Raw genomic sequence first — 19,006 nt, forward strand, 5'->3', positions numbered from 1 at the left:
GTTTAACCAGCAAACAAAGGGCGGCGCGGTCTCCGGTCCCGGGACCAGCTGCGGCCTCCCGGGAGGGGCAGGAGGGCCGCGGTGACAAATGGACATTCCGCACGCGAGCAGACGGACACCTGATCTGAGGCTCCCGGCGGCCCCACCCACCGCCTCCAGCTGCCTGGCCCACAGTCGCCGCCCGCTTCCTCGGCGGGTTCTCCACGCGCCCAGCTAGCAGCCTCTGGCGCCACCGTCCCGAGAACTTTCCAATCCTCTCGGGGCTAGGGGCGGGCGGTGGGGAGGAGGCGGCTAGGTGGGGGCCTCGACGAAATTCCTTCCCGGGACTTGGCGGGCGGCCCTTCGCAAGTGGAAAGTGGCTCGTCCCCAAGTCCAACCCCGACCCTAGGGCGCCCCGGAGAAGCTCCCCGGAGCGAGGAGCCGGCGGCCGCGCGGGCGGAACAAAGGGAGTCAGCGGGCCGGGGAGGATGCTGCGCTCCCCCGCGCCCCACCCGGCCGGCTCTCGGGCGCTGCCTCCTGCGCAGGTAGCCCGGCCTGCGGCGCGGCGGGAAGGTGTGTTCAAGCCGGGAACACAAAGACTCACTTCCGCGGGGCCACTCGCAGCCCGTTCACATTCCTGCATCCCTGACGCCTGCGGGACCTGCGTGCCCGCCGGGCGCCCAGCGCGGTGCGGGTGCAAGTAACCCTCGGAGGAACTAGGGCTGGCTGCAGGCGGTGGCCGGGGAGAGGCATGCCTTTTTAGGCAGCCGCGCCGCCCGCACCGCCCCACGCAGCCCAAGTCTGCATTCGCTCCTTTGCCAGAGGCAGGGCTCGGCGCGCAGCCGGGGAGGGTCCCGCCGTGCACCCCGCCTGGCGGGCCAGGGGCGCGGGGAGCGGACGGTGCAACTTCCCGGCGCCCGGCCGCTAGGTGAGCCGAGGCCGGGAAGGGGGAGGACGGGGGGACGGGCGGAGGGAGCGGGGGAGGGCCCTGGGCGGGCGGGGGGGACGCGCGGAGCTCGGGGGCGGGGCGCGGCGCAAGCTCTGCGCGGGGGCCGGGAGCCTCCGCCTAGCCCCGGGGCTCGGGGCCGCGGTCCCTCCCGCCGTCCGCGCCGCCGCCGCCGCCGCGCTGCCGGGAACAATGAGGCGCGCGGCGCGGGGCTAAGCGCAGCGCCGCGCCGGCCCGAGGCCGAGCACCCGCCGCGCCCGCAGCTGCCGCCCGCCTCCGAGCAGCTCTGGCCCGGGGGAGGTGATCCCGCAGGCCGCCCGGGACGCGAGCGCGGGTCGCTCGGGGCTCCCGAGGTGGCGCGGGGAGGCTGCGCGGCGGAGGCGGGGGCGGCCACCGGCAGCAGGATCTGAGCCGCGCGCTCGGCGTTCGCAGTCCCCAAGTTCCGCGGCGCGCGTCGGGCGCCCCCGGCCCCGGGTCCCGGCTCCCGCGGGCGGCCGTGTGAGTGTGGGAGCGCGTGGCGCGCGCGCCCGAGCGGCTGCCGGAGAATAAAATGTGACACGCACGTCTCCGTCTCCAGCGCCGCGCGGACGGGGGAGCGCGGAGCACCGCGGGGTCGGACGGTGCGAGGCGCGGCGTCCGGAGAAGGTTGGTAGGGGAGGGCGCGGGGCTCGGGCGGTGGGGCGACGTCTGCCTTCGGGTCGCCGCAGCCTGTGTGCTGCTCGGCACGGAGTTAGACTCGGTGGCCGGGAGCCAGACCTGTGTAGGAGGGTGAGGGGACGCTGAGGGTTTTGGGGGAGAAGCAGGACATTCTTCGAGAGGGTGAGTGAACCGGCGGGCTTGAGCTTTGGGGACGGGCAGACACGGCTGTGCTCCTGCGGTTCAATCAATAAAATTGATCTTTTTATTTTATTTAATTTGGCTCTGGGAGGAAATCGAGATTTTTAATTGCCTTTCTTGACCCCACCCCCATGCAAGACTGCGCTTCTTAAGGCTTAAAGTGTGTTCTATTGGTTTCTAGTTTGCTGTAGGTATAATGTTTAGGGACAGAAGGGATCCTTAGAATCCCAAATACCCGGGTGTTAATTCTTACGCGCTTGCTGGGGGAAAACTCTTGCTTTTAAGTTGTTACACTTTTCACCGTGTAGGGAGAAGATATTTGATGAATTCTTTTGAGTAAGCAACGTTAACACCCGTCTCTTTCGGATGTGACGGTGCTGCTGGGGCGGGGAGTGAAGTTCAACTTGTGGCTCGCAGCGAGTGATGCCTTCCAAAGCGAGCTGAATAGCTGTGTTTGGAGAAGCCCTGCTTTCCAGGAATTTAAATGAGACTTTTTGTGGTTGCCTTCCAGGTCTCTCCTCCTAGTACCATATTTGTTTTGTCAGGCTGAACTTTCAAAGCTGTTTTATAATCCGAGAAGCACTTTGGGAGAAAAGTAATGCTTGGCTGGTTTTTTGTGAACTTATTTTTGCAGGGTCATATTGAAAATTGGAGGAGACGCAAACCATATTTGGTAGCAATCTTTGTTTTCTGTACCGTTTGCGTTCTAACAACGAAGGGGCTTGCTGATCTCCCACGGGGACTGGCTGCTTGGGTGAGGGTATTGTTGGAGCGCTTGCAACACATTGTGAGCAAAGTGCTTTGTACGTATTTAAAAAGCTTCATGCGGGTTACTTGATATTTACAGTTTTTTTTTTTCTTTTTGAAATTTTGCTCAACATATTTTTGCCATTTTGAAATAATTGTGACTAACGACGAATTTCAAAACCTGAAATGCTGTGTGTGATCCCGTTGTTGCAAACTTAGGGCTAACACTTCCTTTAAATGGCCTTGAACTTATTTTTACCCACTTTCCTCCTCCATTATTTTTCTGAACTTGACCGCCAGACTTTTGCAACCCTCCAGGGTTTGCATTTCCTACTAAAGGTTTAGAAAAGCTGATGACAATGGTGAATGAATATTATGATGAAAATGGAGAACAACCTAAAATAGGGCAGTCGCCTTGAATTTTACAGCCACAGTGAAAAATGGGGGCACTCAAACATGTTGGAATTCTTGATCCAGTTTTTATTGTGATTGATATGAATTTTAGCTTTTTACCTTTTTGTAAAATGCAGCTGACGCTTAGTTTTGAGGTAAGTCTCTTGACGAACGTGTAGTAGGAGCCTCAGCTCTTTGTGGAATTCTGAGCCCCAGAGTTCAGACAGAAGGTAGAGACTGTTGGAGAGTGTTCAGAGCAGAGACCAGCATTTGGGGGGTTGCTTATGTTGTGCACGCCATCTAGGAAGTAAAGATAAAGTGAGGATATGCAGGCAGGAGGATTCAAGCCTGAGATAACTTAATGTTTCAAAATATGTGAATAGATTTATTAGGCAGGGAAGGGGAGTCAATCAACTAGGCTCAGTTTCTGATGAGGACACGTAAGAAGGGGGTGGACAATTAAGTTGGTGTCGGGAAGGATTTCTGGTCAGCCAGTGAGATAGGCTAAATAGCGAAGGGGTTGCTGAGAAATTCCTCTAGGTGCTTGTTTCTCTAGAGCTTTTTTTCCCCTGAGATTTCTCTTTCTGAGATGATTTACCTGTGTGAGTCTCTATCTATTGCTTATACTAACTGCAATTGTGTACTGTGGGTCCAGAATGTATCCAAGCATTTGCCAAGCGCTTAAATCTTCCCTAAAATGACAAACTAATTCTCAGTTTCCTGCATCTGCTGCTTAGATAGATACACGATGGTTTGCATTCCAAAAAACTTAGAAATATTTGCCCTTTGAGCAACTTAGTTGATTTTCAGATTTCATGCCTCATTCCTGATACTTTTGAATAAAAATATCTTATGTGTTGATAATAGGGACAGTCTTTTAAATATTCACCTTCTCTTTCATTGTAATGTGTTTTACCCTCCTGGGTCTTCTGTTATATGATCTTAAATTTTAATTGCTTAGATTAAATGAAATACTTAATTTGACTTGTTTACATGTCTAAGCAAAAAATAGTGCCCTCATGCGAGGTGTATGTTAAGTTTTAAGTTTTTGAGCCTCCTCAAAAAAGAACTATGGGATGAAGTTCACAACTGACAGAGAAATAATTACATAGAATCAGATGCTAATTTTGGAATCCAGAAAGTGCAGGTGTACATTTACATAGCAATTTTCAGTATTCTCAACAGGTTGAGGTCAAGGGCAAGAACTGAGTGTGCTCTAGAAGTTGCCCAGCTGCTTGCTGTTAGTGGATAAACTTCACACTTTCTGTTTAGCATTATCTGTCATTTTTCTGAAAGCGCTCCTTCCTACTTTGGAGAGATTCGTTTGGAAGCATTATTAAGTACACAGAGCACAGACAGAAGAATCAGGGGGGAAAAAAAAGAAGCATCAGAGAAATATGGATTTATTATGCCCCTTATCAAATCCCATCCTGATCCGAAATTCCATGCCCCCCCACCCCCCGGGATGGATGGGGAACAGTTGTAATGCTTGGAACCCACCCAAGCTGTGGGTGAAATAGCGGCCGTGCGTTTAAAGGATGTGATATATGAACTGGCACTCCTGAGGCTTTGTCCTTATCAGTGGTTTGGTCCAGCACTAGCATGGGTCCTAGACCTGCTGCTTTGGTAAAAACGGGGTACCAGCAGCTGCTTGGCCAGTGTCTTCACTTGGCCACTTGCAGGTTCTTCTTGGCCATCCCACTGTGCCAAGACCCTTCTGATTTGGGGAAGAATTGCTCTCTGGATGGAAGTGGCATCAGAGAAATACTACCCACTCTCTCAGGGATTTTGGTCTGCACAGACGTGCTCTGTGCCCCCTTCCAGGTTCTGCTGCCCCCTGTGGTCTTCTCTAGGAAAAAATTCTGAATTCCAGGCAGACATCAGCTCTAACAAGCTAGAAGGGTGTGAGGGTTGGGTTTGCAGTTTGCACTGGACTTTCTCAGTGAAGAAGCCTCAAAGGAAATTCTTGGCCGGCGCCCTCAAACCTGAGTCCTCGGGAGTGCTGTCCCTGCACCACAGGTCACTGGAGCAAGTCTGAGCCTTCCCAGGGCCTGGTTTCCAGGGCTGGGAAATGGAGGCTTAGCTTAAATCCTCTCCAAGGTGTCTCCTCATGCTGAGATTCCATGAAATTGAGAATTGTATATTCTGACATACTTAAAAGTGAATTCCCATGCTCAGAGGAGAATTCACCTTTAGTTACTGTGCTTCATATCCCTTCAAACACCATGTAGCCCAGGAGGGAGTAGTAACTCAAAGAATAATAACAGCAATTGCTTCAGACTTATTATGGATTATACCCTGCCACCTGCTCTGCATAGGTTATCCCAGTATACCTTAGCCACAACCCTGGGGTGTATTGTTATCCCCATTTCATAGGTGAGGAGACTGAGCCTCGGAAAGATGAAGGGCCTTCCTCAAAAGTCCCACAGTGAGAAAGCAGCCCTGGGTTTGTGTGTTCCAAAGTCCATGCTGTTGAGACTATGCTCAGACTCTGTGGAGGAAAAGGCATGATTCCTCTCGTGGTCTCTGTTGGGGTCAGACAAGGGCTGTGACCTTGAGCTTGCTTGTCTCAAACCATGGCTGAGCTTGCTGGATCAGAAAGATTTTTATAACAGGATGGAAGGGGCTGGTGGGGCACTCATTAGACAAAGCCAGCAGATTCACTGGAACCTGGAAGCAGAAAAAGGCAGGAAATGCAACCTAAAAATGACCCCTGCAGTTGAGAATATCCCAGGCAGTCAGTATTCTAATGAAAATCAGGCTCATATGAAGGGTTTCTCATCAAGTGAAATTTCCAAGGAAAAATTTAAGCAAAGACTTGAGAAAATGATCCCTACTCTCTAAGTTATTGGGTCAGTGAGGAGAGGAAGCTCAGAAAGTAGTCTCTTGGGACATTGAGAAATATATTGGCTAAAGCATGAGAGAAGACACTGTAAAGAAAAATCCTGCGATATCTTGATTATAACCTTCTGCTTTCAGAAGTTTATAATTCACACGTTATGTTCTGCTCTTGGCTGCTCCTAGTCTTTGAGCCCGAGAGGGAAACGCATTATTAAATTTAAAACAATTGGTTTTCCATGTTCAAATTATACAAATTTTTCAAGTAGAAGTTCTTGCATCTTGGTAATTGTGGTTTCTAAAATGACTTAGCTTTAAATTAAATTTGGAAGAGGGTAAATCTCTTAGATAATCCGGTAGCTTTCATTATTCAGAAAGAAATTTGAAAAGTAGCTTCCTTGAAAGTGTAGCAATGATTTTTTTTTCTGAAAGATAAGTATATTACTAGGTGCTTAAAACCTGTCTTTGTACCTCTGACCACAAACAGGTAGAAAAGGTACTGGTAAGATTGGCATATTTTCTGAATGATACAGTTAACCCAGTCATGCTGTGGAACTGTAAGTGCGTGACTGAATGAATGGATTTGGGTTTACTGTGAGAAGAGGGATCTTGCTCTGTAAATTCTATTTTAAAACTAGTAAAACTATATCCCCCATACAGAAAAGAGGACTTCCTTCCTCCCTCCCTCCCTTCCTCCCTTCCTTCCTTCCTTCCTTCCTTCCTTCCTTCCTTCCTTCCCACTGTCATTAAAAAGAACATGCCTGGGAGGCTCATTCGGTTACATATCCAACTCTTGGTTTGGGCTCAGGACATGATCTCAGGGTTTGTGAGTTCAAGCGCTGTGTCAGGCTGTGTGCTGACAACATGGAGCCTGCTTGGGATTCTCTTTCTCTCTCCCTCTCTCTCTGCCCTTTGCCTTTGCTCTCTCTCTCTCCAAAAATAAATAAACTTAAAAAAATAAGTAAAAAATAAAAATATAACAAGAACACGCGCACACACACGTGCACAGACATGTGTGCACACATAAACTTGCAAATACAGGGGGACTGCATCCCTGCATTAATATGGTTTACCATTAGTAATTTGGAGTGGGAACCTGAATTCGGATACTTATGCATGAATTGTTGGGATTCACAACTGTTGAGTGAGAAAATCAGGACCTAGAGCCTTGGCCTTCTGACGGAGAGAAGAACATTCTTTTTCCTGTATTACTTCTCTCTGAGAGAATTGCATGTTCCAGATTGCCAGTGGCTTGTGTGAAGATAGAAATATTTAAGGTCGTTTAAGCTTTACTTGGATTTATTATTAATAGGATAGGTATGGGAAAACACACTTTTACTTCTATGTGTATATGTGTGAGAGTGTGTGTATCTGTAAATATTCTTTAACAACAGTAGCGTCTTCAAGGTCCCTTTGGTGGTTTGCAGAATGTTTTTGACTGTTGACGTTCACGAGGGAGGCCTCTCTGGCAGGGCAGCCTGGAAAACCAATGCTGGGGTCCTATACATTAGTTAGCTACTTGCTGGGTGAAAGAAGTGGAGCCATTTTAGAGGGTTTGGGGTCAACCTGGTGTTGGCCCAATAGTGAGTGTGAGTTAGTCTTTCTCTGATAACCATTTGAAGTTGCCCCGATGTCGTCTCATCACTTTAAACTTTAGGTAAAATAATTAAAACAGCAGCAAGCTCAAGTGTTCAAAAAAATTTTTTTGATACCCTCTGGTTCATAAGGTACTTTTTGGAGCAATTAATGAATACCAGGAAGCTGACAAGTGCAACATGGTTTACTTTATATTAGTATTTGTGTATCTGTATGTATGTAATGTATATGTAGGTATTTGATTGACATTTTTCAAAGGGCAGTTTTCCTCCTTACAATAACAGTACAAACAGTATTCCTCTGCCTTATGTTCAAAATTAGTAGCCGGGAGAGTTGAAATAATTAAGTAATTTGTCTGACTAAATACTTGATACTTTATAATAACATTCAGAGAGAGCCATTAAATAGATTGCTTCATTAACTATTTGAGGTGGGAGGGTTTCAGAAACTGACTTGATAGTAACAGGAAAAAGTCTATAATGTGACTCGAAAATAATGTGATTGCTTCCGTAAGTTAAACCCAAACATGTCTCTACTGGCCACACTCTGTAATTTTCACATAATTAAAACATACCATTAATGTATTATAATCATACCCCAGTAATACCCCTCATATTACTGTTTGATACAAATGCTGAAAGAGCAGAATTAATTTTTGGTTTGGGGGTTTTCCAGTATTTTCATGACTGGTAGGCATAGTATTAGATGTAAAACCAGAAGTGGGTAAAAGAAAAGCTTTAAATTGCATTAAACAATGTGCTTCACAAAGGAGAGTCAAAAGACTCCTGGAACAAGGAAGCTTTGTTTTTTGTAGATGGTATATAAAACCCAATTATAGCATGGAACTCCAAGAGTATAATCACATACATGACGTGCATGTTTTACTGGCAAAACTAAACTCACCTGCCCCAAATCTCCCCCAGTGGGTCCCTTCCTCTCAGTTGCCCAACTTAGATCTATCTTGAATTCATTACACCATATTGAAAATGAATATGAGTTTATAATATACTGAGTGACCCTGCATTATGGCCCACACATTTGGTCTGGGAATGACTGTGGTGCATAGTGGTGACCCTAAATGCTTAGTGTGATTGGTGCAGTGCACAGCCAGGTGCCCGGGCTTGTCGTCCATCAGGTCCGTGCTCAACCTCACCAGTTACAGGTTGGAAGGAGGGCCATTCCTTAGAATCATTCCTTGTTGAACTGAAAGGCATCCACAGATCAATTAATTCACTTTCCAGGGTACATATTTTCTATGAACCCACATAGTCTTTTCTCAAGAAAAAAATTCAAATTCTGTATGTGGGGAAAGGTAGACATAGAACAAAATTATAGGAGGAAGGTCATGTGCCTTTTGTTTGCCATATATATATACATATGTATATATATATATATATATATACATATATATACATATATATATATATATAGAGAGAGAGAGAGAGGGAGAGAAGAAAACAAGGATTGATGATTGCAGTGAGGTAATTAAATCTTCCCCTTGTTTGTTTTGCATAGTTGCTAAGCAAATCTTTTTTCAAGGTGAAGTCCCTTGGACTGTTCTTTCATCTGTGTGAAATTTCAAAATGAAATTCCTTGGGGCATCTGGGTGGCTCAGTCCATTAAGCGTCTGACTTCAGCTCAGGTTATGATCTCATGGGTTCGAGCCCCGCTTTGGGTTCTGTGTCTTCCTCTCTCCCTGCTCCTCTCCACTCATGCTCTGTCTCTCTCTCAAAAATAAATAAACATTATTATTATTATTTTTTTTAATGAAGCATCCTTCATTTGGTGCTGACAGTTTGTAGAGAGAGAAAAAGCAGTGACTGAGTCATGGACTGCTTGCATTGGTAGAATGGGAGATACGTGTAGGTAGATACATTGGTAGAATGGGAGCTTGGAAGAGTGACATCATTGAACAAAACAGGTCTAGAGCATGTCTTTTCTTCTTTTTTTACTTTTTTTTTTTTAAGTTCACAAGACTACAGTTATTTTCTTTTTTTTTTTTTTTAATTTTTTTAACGTTTTTTTAATTTATTTTTGAGACAGAGAGAGACAGAGCATGAATGGGGGAGGGTCAGAGAGAGGGAGACACAGAATCTGAAACAGGCTTCAGGCTCTGAGCTGTCAGCACAGAGCCTGAAGCGGGGCTCGAACTCACGGACCGCGAGATCATGACCTGAGCCGAAGTCGGCCGCTTAACCGACTGAGCCACCCAGGCGCCCCACTACTACAGTTATTTTCATGTGACATTCTTCTTGTCAGCTACCTGTATGCCCAAGAAGCAGATGACATTAACCTCAAATACAAAAGACAGAGGTGGAGCAGTGCCCCTAAACCACCTTCTGGGGTCTCAGGAAGATACAGAGAATCCAGCTTAGCTATCCCTTGAAGATCAAATAGGCCATCAGAGATTTGCTAAAACATTCAGGGTTGTCAGACACTAATCAGTATGAAACTGGAAATGGATGGCATCAGATGCAGTCTGGGGGGAGAAATGAAGTACATAGAAACCTGTACCCCATATCCCCACTTGCCCCTTGTTTTTTCCTCCAGAGACTTCAGAGCTTTTATTTTCTTCCTCCCTCTCGAAATGTGTCTGTGTGTGTCATGTGCTTCTTGTGTCCGTGGGACGTGGGAGGGAAGCTGTATGACATCCCCACAGTTTAGTTTTTTCTGGATTTTGGGCAACTGCCTTACCTGTCTTGTTTTCTTCAGCTGTGTTCCTAACCAGAGAAGTGTTGCATAGAAAAGGTAATTATTAAATCTTTAGCCAGTGCCAACTGTGCACAGATCATAAGTGAAAAGTTTGATGGATTTTCATAAACCAGATACACCCATATAACCAGCTAGATCAAGAATGAGATATTACCAGGCCACCCAGGTGTCCTGGGCTCAGGTCATGATCTCATGGTTCATGAGATTGAGCTCTATGCTGATGGCATGGAGTCTGCTTGGGATTCTCTCTCTATGTCTCTCTTTCTCTCTCTGCCTCTCCCTTACATGCACACGCATGCTCTCTCTCTCTCTTTCTCTCAAATAAATAAACTTAAAAAAAAAAAAAAAGAGTAAAATATTGCCAACAATCCCTGAAGCCTGACCCTTCTGGTCACTGTCCAGCAGAAGGTAACCATTATCCTGATTTCTCACAGAACAGAGGAGTTTTGTGTCACCTGCTTGCATTCAGTTTTAAACAAAATGACGTTTTAACAGTATGGTATGTATATTTTTTAGAGTTAAAGCAGCGTTAACCAGCAATGAAATATAGGTTGTGCTGTTAAAGTTGAGAAGTTTGCTCTTGGTTCAGAAACTTCCATGCTGTGCATGGAACAAAAGTGCATTTTGTTATTAACAATTGTAGGTTGTTAGTAACATAAATGTCGCTTAATTTTGCTGTTTCTTGGATGCTACAGATCTTCCTTTCCATTCGCTACACAACAGGATCAAAATATTTTTTAAGTGTATTAAAAGCTAGTAACATTATGTTCTAAATCTTGAAGATATATTTTAATATATTTCCCCTTATTAAAAATAAAACTGGAGCACCTAGGTGGCTCAGCCAGTTAAGCATCTGATTCATGGTTTCGGCTCAGGTCATGATCTCACAGTTAGTGGGTTCAAGCCTTGCATTGGGCTCTGTGCTGACGGTGTGGAGCCTGCTTGGGATTCTCTCTCTCCCTCTCTCTTTGCCCCTCCCCTGCCTAAATAAATAAATAAATAAATAAGCAAACAAACAAACTTAAAAAAATAAAATTGAACATAGGACAGTTCTATGGAAAAAAACTTCAAAATGAAGCTTTCTTTACTAACTGAATTTAGTTTCGTTTGGCAACTTTTAGCCTTTGATTTGTGAATTTGGCATACTTTCATACTGTAAGTGGACACTGATAGATGGATAGTTCTATGAGATATTTTACATAATACGACTTTTTTAGATTTTTTAAGGGACTAGCTCAGAAAAATTCAGCAGGACATGGAAGATTAAAATCATATAGATTCTTTAGAGTTTTTGTCTGCCTAGAGATAGTCTACATTGCTATTTGGAAATAAATAAAAATCCATAAACTGAAAAAACTAAAAAAAAAAACCTAAAAACTCAGTTCCAGGTCATCAGTTGCCTGGCCTGTACTTGGTACACTGACCAACTTGAAAAAAGGTTTTCACCGTACCAAAGAAAGTAAAGTTCAAAGGGATATAAAGAAAAGATAGAATGATATCTTAACGTTTACTAGAAAAGAATTAAAAATTGGAAATATGATTTAAAAAAGTAAAAAGGTTAACAGGCAGACTGCTTAATAATAGTCTGATGTACTTGGATTGTATTGTATAAATTCAGGATTTGCCTAAAGCCAAAGAGATTGGCTTAAACCCAAAGCTAGATGCCATTGGAACCCAGTTGGTAGAGAGCAGGGCATTTGGCAGCCGAAGCTCACATGGCATTAAGAGTCTAATGATTTGGTTTCTGTCTCCTAAAGAGGAAGCTGTATCTCTCACCTGCCTCTGAAAATGCTGGCTTTTGTACAGCATGCCCTTGGGCGTGTTCTACTTAAGTGGTTCAGAAATATGTGATTATACTTCATGTGATTGTCCAGAGTTTCTTTCCTGACATTTACTGTTTCTGGAAGGCAAAATGTTTTTTGGGCTTCAGCTTCTATTGTTTATCATATACTTTACAGAAAAAATGGAGGGAAGCCCTGCTCTATTAGCAGAAGGAGCATTTAAATGAGGAATTCACTTTACAGATGCCTCTGTCCACTCTTGCTCACCTCCCGATCCCCCGTATGTTGTCCATATTGGCAAAGAGTCATCTTTCCAAACCCTAAGCTTGATCATGTGACCTTCTCCTCTCCTTAGTGCCATGCCCTCCCCCACCCCACCCCCCCACCCCATGGCATACAGGACCCAGCCTGGAATTTTTAGAATATCATGTGCTTCTGAATTGGGCCCCAGTTTTGTCTCCTCTTTACTACTTTAAGGGTGTCTCTGACTATATTAGGCTGAGTTTAAGGATGGACCTGCTTCTTCCTCCTGCTGTCTCTTTGTCTCTGTCTCTTTCACACACACACACATACACACACGATGTGTGGTCCCCTCCTGTGCTATAGCACCATTTGTCTTTGTTGCACCTCCCAGTCTGTATTGTAATTAACCTTTTACTTTTTTTTCTCCCCTGCTTGACTGTAAGGTGCTTGCAGGCAGCCCTGTGAGGCTGTGTCCCCAGCTCCTTAGTACATCTCAAGATACTGAGCTCAGTAGATGGCTTGATCAATGTCAACTGAATGAACGGAGCTGAAAGTATTTCAGATTTGAAAGGACTACTGTCCACTCCATTAACATGACTTCTACAAATGAAGGGGAGAGGGTGACATCCTTTCTGCCTTTTTTTTCAAGGCAAATCCCCACGTATATAGCTCCTCCATTTCTAGCCATCCATTTATAAACAGGCTATTCTAAAGACAAGGGACTATGGACTGAGTGGACCATTCTGTACATACATTATCTTTAGAGTTGCAGTTAATCACTTTGGAGAAACACATTTACTAGTGATATTAGGAAATCAGAGTTAAACTGTTCAACCTTGTAATCTTTATGCCTCTTGTGAATCTCACCGAGAACACTGGAAATTCACATTTCTTTTCATAAGTGGTAGAAATGTGGCTGGGCGTCTTTGTTCCTCCTTTAACAAAGCATTCCCAAGTAAGGGACACGTGTAATTGGTAAGTGATTAGTAAATAAATTGGGGAGGATCTGCCCAGGGAGGTTTTATAAAAGCACTTTGTCTAGGATTCATAAATGTATCACATTCTAACAATTAGAGCTACATACATTATCAGCACCTGGTGTGATAATAAAGGCTGCTCCAGAGCGAATGGGCTCAGCAGCATTTTGTTGTGGGGTTGCATTTTTTCTGGCTGCCCACAAATCATCTATGAATAGGTATTAAAACTGGGAAAGGTGCTGCTAGCCCGGGGACAGTATGAAATATGAGCTGTCTGTGAGGAATTATAAGTGCAATCCCTTTATCCTGAGATCAGTCCAACCAGGTGCAAGCGGAAAGGTGCACACCTTTAGCTGAAAGCCTGGAGAAGGCACTGTGCTGTGCCTTCTTCCTGTGTGTCTGATGGTGTGGCCTTGACCTCATTCTGCCAGTGTTTCCTGGAGGAGACAGCCCCCAGGGCTGAGGTGCCTTCCCCGACAGGGGGGTCAGTGCGTGTCTGGGGTCACTCATTCCACAAAAATTTATGTGGAATTTAGTGTATTTTCAAAGTATCTTCCCAGATGCACATCCTCTAGAGTGCCAAATGCTGTGCATTTGTCTCCCCACTATTTAAATGAGTTTTGTTTTAAAGTTTGCAGTCTCCCAAAACACTGGGTTAGAGCTAGGGAATGCCTGGGATGAGTCCTTTAATTAAGGGGACACTTTCCCTTACTCTGAACCCATTCTAGAATTAAAATAAAAAATGTTACCCGTGGTTGAAGTTAGGGACCTTTGGCGGTCCCCAGCAGTAAATAGAACATTGCAGGAATTTAACAAAAGCTGGAGGAATTTTAAAAAATGCTTGGAGCGTTTGAATAAACTATTTCCGTGCTCCATTTACATATGCTTAAGATCAAGGAACCACTTGGGAGTAAAGAAAGAAGAACCTAAGTGTGGATTTCCTCTCACCCACGGAAATAGCTTTAAATCGCTTTCATAGTCAAGTTAAGTGGATTTTAATGATTTCATGTGTGCTGGCTATTAGCAGTTGTCATGCTGCTGACTGTGGCACTCAAACAGTTCCTTCTGGTGACCCCTCCTCCGCCAGAGGCTATGGGTACATCTCCACATCATCAGCACAGACTCACATCTGTCCCTGGATTCACACACCAAGCAAAGGAAGCTTTTAAAGTAAGAAAACTATGGGTAGAAGTCAGGGTTAGGCACCAGAGCATCAGGGCATGGCTGTTATTTAAAGTGATGTATTCAAATTTGAATATCTGTTTAAATTATTTCATTTTTCTTAATGACCTTAGATCCCTACACACCCCCAAGCCCTTTTAATTTTCCTTATGAGTCATGCTATGCCAGCTTAATAAGGCTTTCTATGCCAGTGGGTTTCTTGGCGCTTTTTAATTATGTTGTTGTCCCAGACATGGCTTTTGATAACTGGATGTGGTTAAAAGATTCTGTTACTGTGTTTTGGAAATCTGGTGCCAGCCAGGAAGGCCTACCCCTGCGACAAACCAACCCACCAACAATTGTTGAACCTTTCAGGAAACTCAAAATCGTTGGATATTGGAATTCGTCTCAGATGGATTCCAGGCTGTGTGGGGAGGCACCAAATTTGGCCTGTGCTTTTAGTAATGGGTTTGGTGTTTTGCTTATTTATTGGTTTGGTTTTCTTTTCTTTGTTCTACCCCCTCCGCCCCCAAATGCTTTAGACTCCTTGAGAAGATTTACTCTCAGGCAGTAAGCCTCAAAGTAAACACAATTTTGTGGCTTCCTAGAAACTAGTGATGAATAATATAGATCTAACAGGAAGTCCTGCATTTACCTTTCATGAATATCTGAAGTAATTCAAAGTTGTAACTTTGAAGGCCCTCTTAGTGAATTACTATTAAACATTCAGTTTGAACAGCAAAAAAATGTATTTTAAAAAAATTTTTTTTGGACGTTTATTTTTGAGAGAGGAAGAGAGACAGAGTGCGAGCAGGGGAGGGGCAGACAGAGAGGGAGGCACAGAGTCTGAAATAGGCTCCAGGCTCTGAGCTGTCAGCACAGAGCCTGACGTGGGGCTAGAACCCACGAACCGCGAGATCATGACCTGAGCCAAAGTCAGATGCTTAACTGACTGAGCCACCCAGACGCCCCCAAATAATTTATTTATTCTTTTTTTTTTTTTTTTTGGAGGCAAAGCCTTCTCCCAGGAAGACTAGCATCCTGCAGGGTGATGTGAATTATGCCTGCCGCCCTCCCTGCCAAGGCAAAGATGGAGATGTGGCCATGCAATGATTGGGAGAATTCCTTGTCCAAACAGTGGCTGAATGCAGGGATCTCCCAGGTGACTGTCTGTACAGAGCTGGCTCTCCCTGTGCTCCCCTCCCTGGCCGTTTTGCGGATGGGCTCCCTAGCAGTCACCACAGACACATCACATCGGCCACACCAGGTGAAGTGGAACGTGGCTCAACACAGAGGGGGTCAGCTCGATTATAGTCTTCACAAATAAATAACTAAAGGATAATCTTTCTCCCAGGCTCAAAGGTCAGGTGCCTTCCGGGATGGGCCCTCTGTTCAGTCCTGCTTTGAATCAGGAAGGGGTGAGGCGCAGGTTTAAGGGGGAGCTGGGACCCCCTTGGAGCTGGGAGAGGGGGCTTCAGCCCCAAATCCCCACATGGCTGGGCATGCAAGTGAGGCCTCAGCTATCAGTCAAATTAATGAGAAAGGCTTAAAAGCAAACAAATCCTTTCTTCCCTCCCCAGGGTTCTTCAGCTTTCTGGAAGGGTCTGACTGACAGCTTTGAAGGCCTTGCTCCTGCCCAGAGAGCTTAAGCGGCCAGAGGGGGCTTCTGTACTGTGTAAACTGTCAGCCTTTCCCCTCCCTGACCTAGAAAACAGGCAGGAAAGGGGTCCCTTGGGCCCCATCTCAGGCAGGCTTCCTAGGACAGGAGCAGTTCCCATTGAGTTCAAAGGGCAGCTGTTGTTTTGGGGCTTCTAGAGGACAAGGTGAAAAGATGAGGCGAAATATGTTTTCTGTTTGCTGAAGGAAATTAACAGAGTTGCCTGGCTTTGGTATTTCCTGGAATATCTGCATGGAAGAGGTAAGCTCTGTATGCAAGGGAAGCTGCCAGAGACCCAGATGGCTTCCCCTCACTCCCTGGCTGCACCTGCCTGAGGGGAGCCCTTGCAGTCCCTGATTCTAGTGAGTCATGACTCCCTCCCTAGGACTTTCTCAGCGTGGCTGGTATCTCCTGGCCTGGCTGTCCTGGACTCCTGGGAATTCTGGTCACCACCCACAGATCTTCGCCACCCTTTGCCACCCCCAGAATTCTTAAATATGGGATCTTCTCTCACCTTCCATAGACAGTTGTTGAATAAAAGAAGCTGCTTTCATGCTGGACACAGCGATCTTACTACTAACTTAGCATGGAATGTGATGGCACTCCTTCCACAAATAACGTATTTAATCATTTTTTTTTTCTATTGCACTTTCTGATTCGTGCTCTTCAGCCATAATAAACAGAAGTGGGAACAGAAATTTGTAGAAGGTACCTTCTGAGATTAGAAATTTCCTTCTTAAAAAGAGGAACACGTAGGCTTGTATTGTCTCTTAAGCTCCCCGGCCCCAACACCGATGGTAGATGGTTGACAGTGTTTTGTCAACCCCCACCTTTCTTCAGTTTCTGGTCTCCCGTCTCTTTGGTGTGACACATGATGTCAGGACTTCAGCATTAACAGCAAGCACTATTGAACCACTGCTGGAGGTTTTCAGGACCGTTATCTTTGCTTTGGGACTTGTACACAGATATTTCGTTTATTATGGCAGGTTCTAAAAATTTATGACCTGTGAAAAGTTTATTTTTGGTGTAACTGAGGTCAGAATTGAACATTTAATCCAAAATCCATATGGCACTGAGTCGCACAGTGTATGAAAGCGCTTTGTAAGCCATGGAGGGGCTGCCTGAGGAGAGAGGCCTGGACTCAACAGACCCAGTCTCAGATTCCAGGGCCTCCACTTCGGGGTGATTTGTGTGTGAGTTTTTCTCTTCTCCTTTTATTTCTACATCTTTTAGCATTAAGACTTTCAGAGTAGCTTTAGGATTGCAGCAAAAATTGAGCAGAGCACAGAGATTACCCACAGGCCCCTGCCCTCACAGGTGCACGGCCTCCCCCACCATCAGCACCGCCCCCCCCTCCCCCCAGAGCGGTACATTTGTTACAGCCAGTGAACCTATCCTGACACATCACAGTCACCTGGAGTCCGCAGTTCACATTGGGGTGCACTCCTGGGGTTGTACGTGCTGTGGGTTTGGACAAATGTTCACATGTATCCACCACTAGAGTGTCATACAGAGTATTTTCACTGCCTTAAAGATCCTCTGTGCTCAGTCTGTTCACCACTACCTCCTCCCCCCGCCACCAGCTCCCACAACCACTGAACTCTTACTGTTTCTATAGTTTTGCCTTTTCCAGAATGTCATATAATTGGAATCACAAAGTTTGTGATTGGCTTTTCAGATTGGCTTCTTTCACTTAGTACATTTTAAGATTCCTCCGTGTGTTTTCATGGCTTGACAGCTCGTTTCTTTTTAGTGCCAAATAACTTTCCATTATCTGGTTGCCACAGCTTATTTATCCGTTCATATTTATCCAATGGATTATGTATCCATTTAGCCAGTTGAGGGATATCTTGGTGGCTTCCAGCTTTTGGCACTTGTGAATAAAGCTGCTGTCAACATCCATGTGCAGGTTTTTATGTGGATGTAAGTTTTCAGTTCCTTTTAACATGACTGGAACATGATGCCAGATCATAGGACAAGAGGATGTTTAGCTTTCTGAGAAGCCAACAAAGTGGCTGTAACCATTTTCTCATTCCCACCAGCTATGAGTGAGTGCTCCTTTTGGCCCACATCCTTGCTGGTGTCAGTGTTCTGGATTTCAGCTACTCTAGCAGGTATGTAGGGGTATCTCGTGGTTGTTTTAACTTGCATTTCCTTGAGGACTTATGATGTGGAGCATCTTTTCATACACTTACTTGCCATTGGTATATCTTCTTTGACACGTTGTCTGTTAAGGTCTTTAACCCATTTTTTAATCATGTTTATTTTCTCACTGTTGAGTTTTAAGAGTTCTTTGTATAATTTTGCTCACAGTTCTTTATCAGGTGTGTCTTTTGCAAGTATTTTCTCCCAGTCTGTAACTGGTCTTCTTACACTCTTGCGATTGTATTTCAGAGAGCAGAGGTTGTTTATTTCAAGGAAGTTCTGCTTATCAACTCATCCTTTTATAGATAGTGCCTTTGGTGTTGTATTTAACAAGTTCTGCCATACTGAAGGTCGTCAAGATTCCCCCCTATATTATCTTTGAGGCATTTTATAGTTTTCTGTTTGGGGTTTAGGTCTGTGGTTTCTTCTACTTGTTCTTAAGTTTCTCCTTTGTAAAATGAGAGTAAATCCTCTGCGTCTTTTTTATGCTTAAGTATCAACCAGCACTCCTATCCCGGGCTCAAGGGTGGTCATTTGTGGCTGATATTAGTAGAACCACAACACAGTAGTCAAAGGCAATGAACTTGGCTACAGGTCTAGCACATTTTTTTGGCCTTTGCCTCATCAGCCCTCATAAAAGTTTTGGGGTTTTGTTTTGGTGGTGGTGGTTTTGCTATTGCATTGCCTTTTTATAGAATACCTTATTCTTTAAAGTGAGTTTTGGCTGATGTGACTTACAACACAATAAATGATTTCGGGGTCTTAAAGATGCAGACAGTTCCTAGGGTGGAAATTCCCTGACTTTGAGTTCGCTGTGGGACTCAAGCACACAGAATTTTCATCTGCTGCTTCTCACCCACATTTGGTGTTCAACCAAACACACCCATTTAGCAACCAAATGCTCATTTCAGTCCCTCCCTCCTCCGTCTTAACCAGCCCAGTCCCCGGAAGGATTACACCTGCTGTAAAATGCAGCCTCTGGTTATGAAAGTAA

General features: G+C 45.1%; 1 protein-coding gene across 2 annotated transcripts in view; it reads left to right on the forward strand.

Annotated features, from left to right (window-relative positions):
• The first annotated feature begins 862 nt into the window (after nt 1-862).
• Nucleotides 863-19,006, forward strand: part of ST6GAL2 (ST6 beta-galactoside alpha-2,6-sialyltransferase 2) — an 84,554-nt gene continuing 66,410 nt past the window's right edge. The window contains exon 1 of one of the 2 annotated variants that reach the window (XM_042931848.1): nt 863-907. The gene's annotated coding sequence lies outside the window, so the exon portion shown is untranslated. Of the gene's footprint in view, nt 908-1,397; nt 1,571-19,006 lie in introns of those variants that run through there. The other variant, XM_042931847.1, reaches the window with a different exon arrangement.

This window comes from Panthera leo, chromosome A3 (assembly GCF_018350215.1).
Source record: "Panthera leo isolate Ple1 chromosome A3, P.leo_Ple1_pat1.1, whole genome shotgun sequence".
In the NCBI taxonomy this organism is placed as follows: domain Eukaryota; kingdom Metazoa; phylum Chordata; class Mammalia; order Carnivora; family Felidae; genus Panthera; species Panthera leo.